The sequence below is a fragment of the Triturus cristatus genome, chromosome 11, assembly GCF_964204655.1.
Source record: "Triturus cristatus chromosome 11, aTriCri1.1, whole genome shotgun sequence".
Taxonomy (NCBI): domain Eukaryota; kingdom Metazoa; phylum Chordata; class Amphibia; order Caudata; family Salamandridae; genus Triturus; species Triturus cristatus.
The window spans coordinates 1,006,660,193-1,006,677,088 of NC_140594.1; the positions used below are offsets into that span (position 1 = coordinate 1,006,660,193).

Here is a 16,896-nt window from a genome sequence, read left to right on the forward strand (position 1 = left end):
TAATCAAGGGAATGGGTAAATAATTTGCATTTCTCATTACCCAATGTGATACTAACATCTTTGAAAATCCTAATACCTTTTTTTTAAATATCATTATGTTCAGACTTTGTCCTGGAAAAAATCAGTAGATCGTCTTGGTATGCTTGTACACCAGCAATTCCCTCAAGTATTTAATCCATGATTTTTTTTAATATGGTGGCCGCGGAGGCCAGGTCAAAGGGTAATCCTAAGAACCAATATGCCCCAAAAGGTGTTGCAAACGTAGTCAAGTCTGTGGATGATGGAGACAAAGGGATTTGATGATACACTGAGCGTAGATCTAACAGAGTGAAATACTTCACAGCACTAATATTTGCCAGCAGATCCTGTATGTTAGATAAGGGATGACAGTCCACCAGCATATTTTTCTTTAAAGTGCGTAAGTCTCCACATAGACAAATGTCTCCCCCCTTTTTACTGACTATGACTATGGGACTGACCCATTCAGAAGAGCCAGTGGACTAACTAATACCTTCAGAGACAAGGTTATCAAGTAATTTATTTAGATATTCTCTCACACTCAAATGGATAGCTCTTGGTTTATGAGAAACTGGAACAGCATTAGGTTTTAATTTAATCAAATGTTCAAATACATTTTGCCTATGCAGCTACTAAAAACTTCTGGGAACTCAGTGATCAACTATTCTACGTGAGCATTCTATTGTTCAGATACCAGTGAGACACATACTCATTTAGTTGTACTGGGTTATCTGAACGAGGTGCCAACTTGAGTCCCAGTTTGGCTAGATCCTGTCATCCCATGATGTTCTTTCCTTTAATAGCAACATACACTTTGGTGTAAACTTTTCTGCCCAAACATGCCACATTATCAAAGAAGAAACCCAGCATGTCAATCTTTTTTATCCCCATAAGCCTTCATAATGATGTCTAAGTGTTCTAATTTGACATTTGAACCCCAATGTTTACTGAATAAATGATCAGAAATGATGGCCACTGGGGCTCCTGAATCAGCCATCATGTCTAAGATAAGATCTTCTACAGTGGCCTGACAAAAAGGATCTTTGGCTTTGTGAGAATTGGTATCTAATGTTCCAGCATCGACAGGTAAAAGTTGGCGCTGAAAATCATCTTGAATGGGAATGCTATGTTTATTAGGGATCGAATCAATGCTGTCATGAGTTTGTACAGAGTTGACACAAATGACACTTTTGCCTCTACAGACAGTTACACTTAACACATCATTTGCCTAAGGCCGGACATACAGGACTGTTTCCTGAATGAGACCTGGAACCACACCTATAACAAATGGTGTTGGGTTTCTTTTGAAATGACCTAAAACCTTTGTTTCTAACAGAAACAGCATTAACAGCAGAATCCTCCTGAATCAAATTAACAGAAGATGAGTTATCAACAGAAATGCATTTTTAAGAGCTAATAGCCATGTCAATGACCTCTGTAAGCGATGGTCTGTACAACTAAGTATGCACACCAGTATTTTTTTCAAGTAACAACTGTACACAAATTATTCTCTGAGGTAAGTATCCAAAGCTGCCCCAAAGTTGCAATTTGCCGCTAAGTTCCTTAATGTAGAAATGAACTCCTCAACAGATTCACTAGGGTCTTGTTTTCTCTTCATGAAGTTGAACCTCTCCAGAATAATGCTAGGTTGATCCAAAAACTTCTTGTTAAGTCTTAGGATGGCATCTGTGTAAACATTCCATCCATCTCCATCACCTGCTGGTGGAACAGAAACTGGCAATTTATCATAAATTTGCTGACCTTCTGTACCCAGGAAACTAAAAAGTATTGCTAGTTTTCTTGTAGGTGAGTATTCCTCAGCGTCAATAGCCACAAGGTAGTTTTCAAAGGACCTAAACCAAATTGTCCAAGGAGTTTTAGGTTTGCCGGGAAGAGGTAAAGAGTGGCTCAGTTGAATTATTTGTTGATTTGAAGACATGAGTGAGGATTGGTCCGCAAGAAAAATAACTAAATGAATAAATAAAATTAGTCTCACCAGCAGGCTTGAGTAAATCCGAAATTGCAGGTATCCACTGACTGCAGGAAATTGATACGTCCGATGCGAGCAGCACCAGGAAGTGAGCGATGCGTCAGTGATACAGCAGTGGAAACCAAACCAAAATGACCGCTGTACATCTATTGCGCTGTGACGTGATAGAAGCGGTGTGACGAGATTGGATTCAATATGGCTGCAAGATGACAATTGTGGCGTGATGTGATGACAGCGATGAGAAAAGGGTTCCGAGTTGAAGTCAGGAGAGCCTGATCCAAGATGGCCTCCCAACGTCGTACGCATGATGAAGTCAGCAGGTAGGCTGGTCCGGGTTACGATGCAGAGAGCTTGCTGGAGCAAATGCAAGAAAAATGGAGCAGTTGCGTTTGTAAGCGAAGCAGCAGAATGGAGTGTTGGATGTCGAAGAGAGTGCCCAAGAGGTCGACATGCGACAGGTAAAGTTCAACAGCCGTATAATCTGAGCTTTGGGAGTTCGTACAAAGCTAGTGAGAGTTCACAAAAATCAGGAATAAACTTGGGTTGTTCCTCAGTCGTAGTCAAATGTAAAGGAGCAAGCTTGCAAACCAAGAACGATACCAGTCACTTTTCAAGATTAAAAGCAGGCTTTATTCCTTAGCTTCAAAGTGGAAATCATGGGAGTGCGTCCCTCCTCAATGAAGGTCAGATCGCATCTACCGGTAAATCCATTCTGAATTTGTTGCAGAGAAACGGACCCTCAAGCTACTACATTCAAGTATAAACATGTTGTGGTCAGCACAGGCCGAACAGTGACCACAAGGTTATACCAAGCTGTGGCATAAAGATAGAAGATACACAAGAAATGAACATAAGCACACACTACAGTTTTGTAAACAAATGTACAGTTTTGTACTGGAATCACTGTCAGTGATACACCTTGAGCATACAGCTCACTGCATTTTCTTACAGTGCTAGCCCTAGTAGTAAAGGCTTTGCATTAAAGAATCATATATGCAAGTGTTATCCATTTACACATTCATAGATCTTGCTTTAGTGGCAGGCAATCCTTTCACAGATAGGTACAGTAAACCTGCAGTCAAAGGGATTGTCCTTCAGGAGGCTGGGCCTGCTTGTCTATCAGACAAAGTAAACATGAAAACTTGTTGCTCTTGACCGAAACAATATGTTGTGAGCATGGGGAGATATGAATTCCACACACCTCTGGATCGCGGAGTCTTTGAAGCTCTGATACAGCAAAGAGGTCCTTGTGAGACGAGCCTTTTAGAATCCAGGTTGAACTACCAATTGCTGGAATATTTCAGCTAGATGCCAGATGTGGGTGCAAAAGTGGTGGATGGGCTCTTGCAGTAATTGTTGGGGAATCAGAAATGCACCTTCCTGATTTTTGCCATGATTTTTATTTATTTTTAGTTTTATTTAGCACAAACTAGACCCGGACATCTGGTATCAGAGCGCTTTACATGAGCACAAGTTTTGTTACAAATAGACACATTCATTTTTGTTAGGCACGGGGAGATTAAGTGATTTGCCCACAATCACAGGATTTTCAGCGTCGTTGCCGAGACTCAAACCCGGTTTCCCAGCTTCGAGGTCGACCGCTCTAACCGTAAGGCTACATCCTCTCCTTGCCAGTGTATCTGCGCAGATGAGGTGGCAGTCGGTGACTCTAATCTGGAGATCACATGCATGGTTCCAGGCAATGCTAGAGCTGTGTTAGGGATTTTCTGGTAGCTCTAACTCTATTTTCTTATAACCTAACAGACTGCCACTGGGACTCGCACCCACTGGTCCTGGAAAATTCTTGAAGTCGATGGCATGGAGGATTACATGAGACGTTAGGCGATCGAAGGCCTTTCGGACAATCCTGAAGGTCTCATCCAATATGCATGTCCAGAGGATATCATTAAACAATATGAGTCTGCTTGGAAGAGATGGTTACATGTGTGTGTACGAGTGTGTGTGTGACTATCATGGGAAATGTAACTGCTAATGGAGAAATGAAGACTGTATTGGTATTCAGTATTGGTTGTATATTTGTGAGAATGGGATAACAGTGTATTTGTTGCATTCCCATAGATATGTCAGCTCTATACAAAAAAAATCCAACGGCGGACTTATAGGTCTGCACCTCACGCTAGTTTCATAAGTATCTAGTCCTGCGCACTGACTCTCCAGCACCAGCCGTTGTGTGGTGCCTCTGTTTTCCAGATCCATGAAATGTTGAAGCAAGCGGGGTGCACCAGGTAATGAAGTCCAAAACACTGTTGTAGTTTCAAAATCTTTATTTCAACGTATTCTTTTCTTTATTTCAATATGACATACAGCTCCGGCAACATGTTTCGTTCCCACAAGGAGAACTTCATCAGGGCTTAAATGACAGAATAGTCTTAATCCTTATGCATCGATATCCAATGTAATTCCTGCAGTTTATTGCGCTGGATGATATGGGAATTCCGAGGGCATTATCATGCCCGTAAGCGATGACCCTGCTGTTGAGTATAACTTCTTGGTGTCCTAGCTAGTGTAAGGATTAAGACTATTCTGTCATTTAAGCCCTGATGATGTTCTCCTTGTGGGAACGAAACGCATTGGCTGAGCTGTATGTCATATTGAAATAAAGAATAGAATAGGTTGAATTAAAGGTTTTGAAACTACAACAGTGTTTTGGACTTCATTACTTGGCGCACCCCCGCTTGCTTCAACAACAATATTTCAGATGTTTGTGAAAGCATTAGGCAAAGAAAGAGTTAGAGGAGGAGATAACACATGGGATTATAGTGTATAGAGACTGTTGATTAGTGGACTGTGTTGTTACCTTGTTATTATACTTTTCCCTATGTTTTGGGCAAATGTAGATTTGTTGTTTTAAAAGTGAATTTGGCAACAGCTGATGAGAAGTAAAATGAAGAAAGATGACACATAATCCTCGCCTCCGTGTTGATAACAGATTTGAAATTTTCCTTTTCAATATCTAGGAAATTTTACATTCCTCATGAAAACGAACTGTTGCCACCTATGATGAAGAAGTGGAATGACAGGATACCGAACGAGTTAGCTCTCAAATGAGGGTGAGCCCATTAAGGTGAACAGAGCAAAAACATTTTTGGAGGTTAGTGCACTTTTGAAAAGAGGGTGACCTAATGGAAGTCCACGAAGGCATGTTACTTTTTAAGGGGTGAATTTCATTGAAAAGACGATACACAGCTGTTAACTCACCAGCAAATTGCATGTGCCATATGCATTTGGAAGTGGACACCAACGCACCTGCACATGTATACTTTCACCTCCAGTTTACTTTGATTAGGAAGGCATTCAGTCTCAAGTGTCCTTCATACATGGACTCTTCTGGATGCTGAGGAATGGTGAGCTGGGCTGTGAAGATGGAAATGTTTAATTGAAATGTTGCTGGAAAGGTTAGATGAGACGTATAGGAAGGATTGGACACCCATGGCTGGGGAGGGAAATAAGAGCTTCGCTGAAGGAGGAAGGAAGTAGATAGGGTGACCAGACGTTCCGGATTCCCCGGACAGTCCCAGTTTTCGGTGGACTGTACTGGTGTCCCAATACTTTTCTTCATTTTAAATAAATGTCTTGGTTTTTATATATCAATCAAACAAGAAAGAAACGTCCTTGTGAGGACATAAAAGTGGCACTCCACAGAATGGTGAAATTGTTTCTTTTTATTTAATTCTAACTTCGTTTCATCTACGTGTTTCAGCTGTCCCAAACAGCTATGCTCACGATAAAAACATGTCCCCTGTTATCATCTTTTAAAGGGCTCTCTCATATTAACAACAATGACGACGGACTACTAATCTACTAACAGTGAAATGGGCCATAGAGACATTTCAACACTTTTCAGCAGCGCCATCTTTGAGTGTGCAAAATTCGCAGTTTATAAGTTAAACATCAGAAATGGACAAAAAACAATGCAATAAACAATCATATCTATTCATTGTTCTTATTGAGCTTAACAAATGTACCAGATGCTTTAACATTAAAGTGTATAGCAACCCTTTAATGTTAGTACAAATCCAACCATTTAAGATCCACCTCCAAAGCAAGGTGTCTCTATAATTGTTCTGTAGTCACCTTCATGGCGTAAAAAAATAAAGTGCTGTAATGTCTAATTCCTTGGTCTAGGCACATAAAATAAACTGCTTCTCTTATAAGCGTATTTCAACTGTCCTCTGGTACCCTCAACCAATCTCGGGGGGACTGAGGCTCAGTCTAGCTAATTCTTGTGCATAGTGGATTCTTTCTTAAATTGACTTAGTGCTTGCCCTTAAAACAATTCTTATCAACAATCAGAGTGCTCCCAAGGAATGCATTTCATTAAGGGAGCATCCTACTTACAAATATGTATACAATTCTTCATTTATGTTAAAACCATTTGGTTCCATACTGTCTAGTTCCGTATATAAAAAGTTTCCAATCTCCTTAGCTCCTTCTCTCTGTCTCCCCCTCTTTTCTTCTTTGGGATTTGTGCAATACAGCTGTATTTTAAACAGACGGGATTGCTTAGGTGACATTTCTCAAAATGCCTATCTATTGGATAGCTATGATCCTTGTTCGATATTGCACGAATATGCTATAAGATTCCCTTGCACGAATATGCCTTACGATTCTCTTGTGCGCTAGTAGAGTGGTACTTCCAACATACCATTTTTCACATGGACATTTCAAGATGTATACCCTAAAATTTGATTTACAGGTTAAGTTGCCCTTGATTTTTATATTCTTTTGAAATAGTGTGATGATCAGTCAGATTTTCACCCTTCCTACAGGCTTTGCATTCCAAACACTTACTAAAGCCTTCACATGTTTTAAGCAATGTTCTATTTGTACTCCTAGAGGAAAAATCATTTTTAACCAGGTGGTCCCTTATGGACTTTGATTTGCTATTGGTGATCTGTGGTCTCTTAGTCACCACTGTACCCAAAACTGGGTCTTGTATAACAAGATGCCAGTATTTATTCAAGATGGCTCTGACTTTCATGTGTTCTTGGTTGTACATGGTTATAAACCTGTGTGGTCCTTGCTTTTGGTTTAATTTCCATATAGCAGTATTGGAGGGTTCAAAAATGGCATCTTTCCTTTTGAGGGCCCTTACTTTTTTCGATGCCTCAGCTAAGATAGTATTGGAATATCCTCTCTGAATAAATCTAGTATTCATTTCTTCTTCGATCTTGGAGAACTCCTCTACTGTGCTGCATGCTCTTCGTGTCTGATAAAACTCTCCAAAGGGTATACTTCTGATGAGAGGAGATGGGTGAGAACTCTGAGCATGCAGAATCGTATTACCCGCTGAAGGTTTCCTAAAAACCGTGGTCTCTAATCTCTCTTTCCCGACCCGGACCTGAACATCTAAAATATCGATTGTGGTAGTGCTCACTTTTCCTGTAAATTTCAAATTCAGATCATTAGTATTAATATAAACCTTCTTGCCTCTGTCTCTGTGCCCTGCCACAGCACAGACATCGTCTATATACCTGAGCCACATTATGCTCAGAGCAGTCCACTGTCCCGTAATTATGCCCCCAAGGACTTGCTACTCCCACCAGCCCATATGCAAATTGGCATAGCTGGGGGCGAAGCAGGTGCCCATGGCCGCTCCTTGTTCTTGTTGGAACAGTTCATTATCAAACATAAAGATGTTCCTAGTTAAACACCAATTAATCATTTCCAGCAGCATCTGGTTATGCACTGCAAAGCCTATGGGTCTCATTCTCAAGAAGTGCTGGCTGGCCTTAAGTCCATCTTGATGTCTGATGTTCGTGTATAAAGTGGATACATCGTGCCCTCATCAACAAATTCTGTTCCCATTTCACATCATATATCTGCCTAAGGAAATCATCAGAATCCTTTATGTATGATGGGTAGTCACAATCGGATTGAGAAAGAAGTCTATATACTTGGAGAGGTAAAGGCTGTCCATGAGTGAAGGAGAAAAGAGTGAAGCTGAGCTCAGGTCACAATACTGAAATCCGGCTCATACCTGGATAACCCTCGCATTCATTTCATGGGGTATATTGGCAATGATAACATATGTTTTGTGTTAACCAACTTAATGGTGCACAATGTATGGCCCTCAGGATGATGAAAGCCTGGTTGAATCTTTCTAGATTCGTACCTGTGTCCTTGAGGTAGAACACAGATCCCTGTAGTTGTGTACATTAATAGTCCACTGAGATACTTGGCTACCTGTGCCCCCACCGACCCATTTTCTCGTTAGGTGAGTTAAGGAGAACTGATACTTATGTTGTCACTTGTTGTCCATAGCGCACTCAGGTTTTGAGGTCAGTTTGCGATTGGTCCATCCATTCATGGTCTTTTACTTTGCATTCTGGGTGTGCAGTCCCAATTTTATTTATGAATAAACAGCACCACGAGTCAGAGACCTAAACCTTAGATGAGGCTACGCAAAGTTGTCATTACACTTCTGCAGTTCTGAATAAAGTTAGAGTCACGGTGTGATTTGAAATTTAAAAAAAATATGTTTTTGAGAATCTTCGTTGGGAGAAACAGTCCAAATTTACCACCTATCATTGAATTCGTCGGGGCCGATACGTGTTTTGAGAGTACAAGGACTGTAGGGAATGAGACAACGGGGACTGAGCTACACAATCTCTATTATATCTGGCGGCCATCTTGGAACAGATATTTAAAATATGCAATGCTGTTCAAATAAATGGTGCAGCGCACGAAAGCAATTGATATACCACGGAATTTGAAAACATCAGGCTACTAGGATATGGGTTGTGCATTTAAAAACACGGAATACTGACTTTCCTGGCAGATTTCAGGATACCTCGATAAAACGACGATATCTAATGTCGCTAGTCAATATACGTTCGGATTTGAATCCCATAACAAGATGGCTATTACCTGGCAATCCAGGAATACCTCTCGAAAGTCTACTTTCTATGTTCATGTCTTCGAGGCCATTGCTTTCTAATCATGGACTCAGACAAACGGGTGTCCTGATTGGCTACCACATGGCACTGTGCCCGCCTTTTGACCCTGTAGTGCACTGTTGTTAATATCTCTGGGAGACGTAGTTTTGCTTTTCTCTACGGGTTCCGGCCTAGGGCATCTTGTCTCAACAGAGACACTTTCACACCCATAGTTCCTCGCGGCCCGGCGTCGCCCGCTACTCCGGTCGGAAGGTGACTACGCCGGTCTCGGCTCTCATTCCGGGAAACGCCTTGTCGCCTGTTTTTTTTCTTTGAACTGTGAACACTTCCTGTAACGAACTTCCGGCGCCAGCGATCAACACCGGAGAGGCCCTACCCGGGAGAGCGGCCCTCCTAGGCGCTGCAGGTGAGCGGGTGCGAACGGCGGGGCACAGGTGTCCATAACATGACCTGAATCCGATTCTCCAGGGGGTGTCGGGGGTTGTGACGTTTCCCCCATTCGTAACTACACTGGAACTGCAGGTGACTGGGTTCACTGGAATGAAGCCTGAATCACAACAGTGACCAGAATTTTAAAGCCAAAAACTGGGACATTTCCCAAAAATAGAAGGACTACAATTTTCCTTCAACCAAGCGCACAGAATGACAGCGGTCCTTAGCAGAGATTTACTGAAGAGCCAGTAAGATCGTACATAAAATGCCATTTATAAAGCTTGTAGCATGCCTGTTAATCAAAGTGCTTTTTATAACAGATACTAACTATCCCTGCTTTGCAAAACATAACAAAAACCTCCCACCGTTTTCACCTGACCCTCTCTAAAAACCGGGACATGAGCTTAATTTCATAAAATCTGCCGAGATAGTTGGCATGGTACTGTCCGGGCAAATCCGGGACGCCTGGTCACCCTAGTCTTTGCTGCTCCAGTCCAATCCTAAACCCATACGCATCCCCAAAGGTTGTCTGTCTCCATGGCGTAGCTGCTTCTTTCACTCTTGGCACGGTCCTGTTTGCCACAGACTGCCATGTCTTTGGCATCTCCACCTTGCCTCAAAGCATCGACAGGATGCACACTGCCCGCAGCACAAGGAAAGCCAGTTATATAGTTTGCAGTAAACTTACACGGCCCCTTAAACCCTTAACCCACCCTATTCCACTGTCACCCTTCCTGTCTAAACAGTTTCTCCTCTTATAATCAACGTATTTATGTCCTTTATGTTTTCTCCGTCCCTGCGCTTTCCACGTTCTAAGATGTACCCTGTTAGTCCTGGTTGTGTCATTTTAAATGTAGGTGTACCCGTTCGAGAATACAAAGGAAAGAAAAAAAATAACTAGTCGCACGTTACCTTGTGCCATTGACCTGGGAGCACAAGGCAAAACCAATAACCATTTCCTCTATCGGAGGGGCCTTCAAACTTTTTAATGCTTATTCCCCCGCACCGCCCCCGTGAATAATTTTCCCAACGCGACCGTCCGCCCATGAAAAATTATTTTATTAAACTGGCAATGTTTAAGTATGTCTAGACTTATTTAAACAGTGCAGTTAAGTTTTGTTACCATATTTAAAATGCAGTCAAATACATACTATTCTGAGCAGTCAGGCCTTACTAACTTGTAAAAGTATCCACAGTGTGATTATTCGGGACGGGGGTTTTGAGGAATATTTTGAGTCCCTTCCCTTTTGACACCTCCTCCCAGCCAGGATATAAATGACAAAGGATGTTCGTGATGGCCCATTACAGAGTGGCTTACTGCTGCTCATTTTTTTCTGCTTGAGACAAAACACTGTTATTAGCATAATGGTTCTTTTGTTCAGAGCTTGGTGCCCCCACTGGGGTAACTTGAGACGCCCCTAGGGGGCCCGTCCCCAGTTTAAGGACCCCATCTCTATCGTGTTATGGTACATGTATTCTTATGTTATGCTAATGAGATTTATACTGCACACAGCTACTCGAAGAGTGTCTCAGCGCTAAATCAGGCATAAGAGCACCAGCAATGATTGTCCTATGATGATTGTTGGATGAGCAATGTCTTTATTTTTTTCTTTAAAAATGGGGAGATCATTTGTGGTGCACAGCTCCAAAGGTAGTTTATGCCATGTGACCTGCCCATGATAAGAACAAGGTCTGCCATCTGTCCTAACTGACAATTTTTAGAAACTCTAGCCAAACGGTCAAAGGAGGAACATAGAGTTCTAGAAGGGCTGTAGTCATGAATCCTCTCTCAAAGATACCCCGCGCCAGAGCCTGCAAAGCTTTGTGAACAAAGACCATGGATTTAAACAGAATCCTTTTTTTATGGGAAGCCAGTAGAGAGCATTCACATGAGAGGGCATATGTGTTCTGAGGGGGAGATTAAGGAGTATTCAGGCTTTTGAATTGTGCACCACCTGAAGTCTACCCAGAACGTACTCAGGGAGACCCAGGTAAAGATATTTCCCGTAGTCTGATTGGGAAGTTATTACTGCTTGGATTACCATTCTCTTGGAAGCCTCTGACAGTAGGGGTAGGAATCTTTTCAACATCTGTAGCCACCTGAAGCAGGAACCTATCAGAGCCTGGGTCTGTGGTTGAAAGGAGAGGGCACTGTCAGACTTAATGCTTAAGTTCTTTACGGAATTCGGTTGAGGACCTGGGAGGGGGCATCCTTTGGTCAAAAGGATCTCCATAGATCTGGCAAAAATGGACCAAAGACCACAATATCTGTCTTTTCCGGATTGCATTTTAATTGATTAATGGTCAAACAATGAAACAGGCAATTTTTAATAGCCTCTCCAGCAAACTCCTCTCCCTTCCATCAGAAGAAGAGAAGCTGGGTGTTACCGGCATAGGAGATTACCTTAACTTCTAGAGACTCTGCTCACTCCGCTATGGGTGTAAGGTAAACATTGAACAAAGTAGGGCTCAATCCCGAGCCCTGCGGCACTCCAACCATCAATTCAGAAGCTTTAAAAGAAAAAGGAGGCCTCCAAACCTCTTGGCTTCTTTCCATTCAAAAAGGAAGTAAGTCACATCAGGACTGAATCCTTACTCCCAATTGCTTGGATGTGGGCAAAGAGTCTTTGATGAGGTACAATATCGAAGGCTGCCAATAAATCCAACATTACCTCCTATATCTAGGGCGCCCTTTATGTATTCCGCAACTTATGGTAGAGCTGTCTCGGTGCTGAAGTGAGGTCTCAAGTCCGACTGACTATGGTCCAGGAGATTGTTCCCCTCCAAAAATTGTGAAAATTGCGAGTGGACATCTTTCAAGCCCTTTTGAGAGAGAAGAGCGATGGGTCTGTAATTCGCAGGTAATTTGAAAGGTGGCTTTTTTAAGTAGTGGTAGACTTTTTGCACTTTTCCAATATGCCGGAATTATGACCGATAGCAAACAATTTTTTAACACTATTTACAATCTGGTTAGTAGCCTGAGCTGCTTTAGCCAGTATCAAGGGAAGACAAGTCAAGGTGTTCTCTAGAGACATAGGATGGAAATTAGAAAGGGTTGGCATCCCCGCAATGGATGTAGAGCAGGGGTCCCCAACCAGTAGCTTGTGAGTTACTGTAGCTCTCTAGCTACCTCTGAGTCGCTCATCTGCGTGCAGGCCAGCTTATTAAATTAGAAAGCTTTTGCTTGGTTGAATTATTATACACTTAAAAAAAATAGCTCTCAATGATTTTCATTGAACATAAGTATCTAACAGTACAGAAAAGGTTGGAGACCCCCTATGTAGGGACCTTTACAGTCTCAGTAGGGGGTTTCTACTGATTGCACATTGCTTAGATTTGCATGACTGATAGAAATTTTGTCATGAAAAAACAATGCTAGCGAGTCGCACCACTCAGCTGAAGGTTGGAAATTTCTAGAGGCGGCCTTGGGACCCATAAAGGTTTTTACAATTTTAAAGATCTCTTTGGATTTGTTACTAGCTTCGGCAACCCTGGTCTCAAATAAATCTTTTTGGGCTAAACAAACCTCTAAATATTATTTCTTCAGTGCAAGTTTGTAAGCAATGTTGTCCTCTAAACGATAGTTTTGCCACCATTTCATTTCAAGATATTTGCATTGTTTGTTGCCTAATCTAAGGTCTTCATTAAACCAAGGGGATGTTGGTTTAGTCCCGTGTGAAAGGCATGCGGAAATCGGGGCTAGCTTATTCATAGGACCTCAGATCCAGTCATCCAGGCACACATCCTCTGATTCTAGTGAGCCAGATAGAAATGGATTGTTAGCTTCCAGCGAGCAGATCAAATCAGTTGGGTGAATTTGTTGCTGATCACAAGACCGAACACAAGTTTTCTCACTGATAAGTGGAACCATTAACGATTTTACTCAATTAAACTGAATTAAATGGTGCTCAGACCACACTAGAGAAACAGGACCTGGTCTAGTGTGTGGCCAGCTTGGTGAGCTAGACATTGTACCTGTTGCTCAAGACCAAGGGATGACATAGTATTTAAGAGTGACATGGTATCTAAGAGTAGGGAGACTTTAGAGTCTTAGAGTTTGTCCATGTGGAGATTGAAGTCCCCTAGGGTTAACAAGTGAGCGTACCTGAGAGCCCAGGAGGCTAGCGTATGAATGGTTTTCCGAAATGGACCAGCATGACCAGGAGGTCTATTAATTAGTGCACCCGCAATGGACTGCTGTGCGGATAAAGTCAGGATGAATCCCAATGCTTCCACATGTACTAATTCCTCAAGAGGGATGGGGACACATTCAAACTCGCTTTTATGAATTATTGCCACCCCACCTCCTCGACCCTGTTCATGATAACTCCTAATAATGTTATAGCAGAAGGGATAGCGGTAGCTAGAGTCAGATTGGCCAACTCTGTAAGCCATGTTTCAGTAAGAAACAAAATATCCAGTTTATCTAAAATTAAAAGGTCAAAAACGTGCATTTCGTTTTTAGGTCTTGGCTAGAGAAGGTTGCGCTTGCGCGATTTAATGTTTTTCAGTAGTGGTGCTTGAACCCGTCCCTCTTCTCCATTGGCTGGCTTCCTAAACGGAGGCCAGCCATTGGAGGAGAGGGGCGTCTGTCCATTTAAGCCCAGTCTTTCTTGGATTCGGGGGTGTGTTTTTTTAGTTTCTTTCTCTCCATTGGAATGTAAACATTCCAGCCAATGGGAAGAGGAGAGAAAGAAAAACACGCCCCAGAATCTGAAAATGACGCTGCATTTCTCCGAGGCATTTCTGCTTGACCTCGGAGAAAGATGGTGGTGTTCGCTCTCCTCCCCCTGGCGCTCGCTCCCTCTCCTCGGGCTACTATTTACTGGGTGAACTGCGTGCCCTTATTTGCCTTAGGGAATTGACTGGCATGTGTGTGTGGGCAGTGGCAATTTGTTTAAAAACTAAGGACGGGGCTTTACGCTTTAATTGGGACCTCCCTGCCTCACCCCCACGATTTTGGAATTTCTGAATACCAAGACTGATTGGCTCATTTTGCCTATTTCTTCCGCCACATCCTACGCTATTGTTTTTGCCTCTTGGTGTGTATAACTGTCGCTTGTCTGGTCTGGCAGCCTTGTACTGCAGATTGGGCTTGTTTGGGGCTTCTTTCGGCAGGAGGTGGGTCTAGTTGCCCTGACAGGCCTGGCTCCTCTGGGCATGCGCTGTTCCTCCCATCACACCCCTTGCGCTGTGGCTGGCTGCAGTGATTCCTGGATTTCTGCCGTCTGGCGCTTATCAGCGCTCCGAGAGGGAAAAACGACAACAGGAGGATTTGGCGTTGGCCAGGCTTGTTTTTTGGGAAGTTTGGAGAAAGTTTCGGCTCCCGGACCACGGAAGGGAGAATGCGGCCTACTAGGATTTGGGAGTGAGTACCGGGATCCCTCCCAGCAGGCCCCGCCGCTGGTGTCATTTAACCAAAAAGACTCAGATTATAGGATGTTTTCAGGGCTGAACCGGGGAGTCCCTCTACCCTTTAAACGTATTTTAGAAATCTCTGTTTAGTAAATGACAGCCCATTACATTGTCCCTTCGCTGGCTAAGGGGGTTGGAAGAACTTCAAACAAACAAATCTGAGCATTTGGCGTTGTATGGTTTGTAAAGCTTGCGTGATCTGTCTTCACCAAAAATGCATCACAATCTGCAACAAAATAATCACGTAACCCCTCCCCCCACACTCTGGGATTTTTGTATTCAAACTGTGCTTTTTTAGGTCTCGCCTGACCCAGCGCATGCGCTGGTCTGGCGAGACTTATTGAGAGGGCTCCAAAAAGTGCTACCAGGCCAGCCTAGAGCTACAGTGCATGTGCGCGGAGCTCGCGCGCCGCGCTTTACCGCGATTACTTTCACTTTCGCGGCCGCACTGCCGCTTTGATGTTTGATCGCGATCACTTTCGCGGCCCCACGGCTGCTTTGCATAGCCAATAGGTCTAGCTTTTGGGACATTATAAGTATTTAGTTATGCAACTGTTGCATAGCTAAACACTTATAAGGTCCCAAAGGCGAGACCTATTGGCTATGCCAATGCTTGTTGTTAATTGCGTACCACCTTCATCATAGGGAGTCGCAAGGTTTTCTTTGGTTGTTCTATTTGTTGCCATATTTTTGCAGTCGGTGTTGGTAGCTCTATTTTGAATGCTGTTAGTTATTGAAAATTGTGTAAATTCTACAAATACCCTATCGCCCAGACTGTTGCCTATAAAGGGAAACGCTTGTCATTCTCACGCTCTCTTTGGTAAAAGTTAACAAAAAGTGAATTTATGCCCACCATCGTCGAATTGGTTGCAGTGCCAAAATTTGAACCATTTTATTGGGGTTTTGCACATTCAGGTGATGCTTTACCTAGTAAATGTTCGTCTTCATGGTATAGAACAGCGTGGGAATTTACAATGATATACTTTGTTGAACTAGATAAACCTAAATCATTATCCCACCCCTCCCCGGGAATGTCCATGACTCGCTACTACTTCCATCGCTTTTTGACGAAAATGATACCTTTCTTTGTCTCCTCCTAAATGTGTTGCTTTATGCAGCCTTAGGCAGGCGTTTTACAGTTATCTTGGTTGTATAGATAAGTGGTGATATTCACTTGTCGCCTCTAGGCGAATAGCTGTGTGTGTGTGGGTGGCTCTGTGTGTGTGGCTCTGTGTGTGTGTGCAAATGCAATAGGTCTCGCATTTGAGAGAGATTAAGCTATTGGCATTGTAAATAACAATGCCGTTTCTTTAAATGTTTTAAAAACAAAAACATAAACAAAAATGTCATGAGCAATGCCAATAGCTCTAACTTTAACAATGCCGAGACCATTGCATTGTAAATGCTTGTTTTGTAATGAGCGCACATTCAACAGTGCAGCATAAAACTGTGCTGATGGTACATTTGATTTGTAAATATTTGTAAAAGCTATGCCTTTAACCAAAAAATGATTGGTCCACGAACAGTGGCTGCAAACCAAATCGTCCATTAAATGTTGGGTGTACAAAGGGGGTCACAAGGAGATTTAGGGGACCTATCTCTTCTATGTCAAAATCATGTAAGTTTGCTGCTAAACTATATATATGGTAACGCCAAGTAAATCTTCTAGTTCATCGCTGATTCTATTTCAGAGGTTTACGGTTCTTTTGTATGTTTCACTTTCACCAAGATGGGTTTTTAATCTTTACTGATAGTTAAGCGATTGCTTACAACTAAACTAATTGTATTTGTTTTGTCATCCTCCAAATGATAAAAGCCTGGGTGGACCTCTTGACCTTTGTGCCAAACACAGATTCTTACAGCGGGTTAATCAGACCTGGTTGTTTATTGTGGGAGGCCTTTAGATACAAAAGCAAAGAATGTTAGCTAAAAAGTGCGAAGCACCTACTTTCTTGAGCACCCGCATCTACTATTCACATTCAGTAAAATCCATAGCAATCAAAGAATGGTGAATTAGCAGAACTTATCCAGAAATTCTTTATTTTATCAGAAAAATGCTAATCTCACATGACTGTTTTTGTTCTGTATATGAAGAATACGTGTAGTACTTGAGTATCATCT

At 42.5% G+C, this 16,896-nt stretch overlaps 1 protein-coding gene across 4 annotated transcripts in view; it reads left to right on the plus strand.

The window, feature by feature from the left end:
* Positions 1–8,942: 8,942 nt before the first annotated feature.
* PDCD10 (programmed cell death 10) overlaps positions 8,943–16,896 on the plus strand; it is a 145,924-nt gene continuing 137,970 nt past the window's right edge. Inside the window, exon 1 of one of the 4 annotated variants that reach the window (XM_085635175.1) lies at positions 8,943–9,334. The gene's annotated coding sequence lies outside the window, so the exon portion shown is untranslated. Of the gene's footprint in view, positions 9,609–16,896 lie in introns of all 4 variants that reach the window. The other 3 variants (XM_085635178.1, XM_085635176.1, XM_085635177.1) reach the window with 3 other exon arrangements.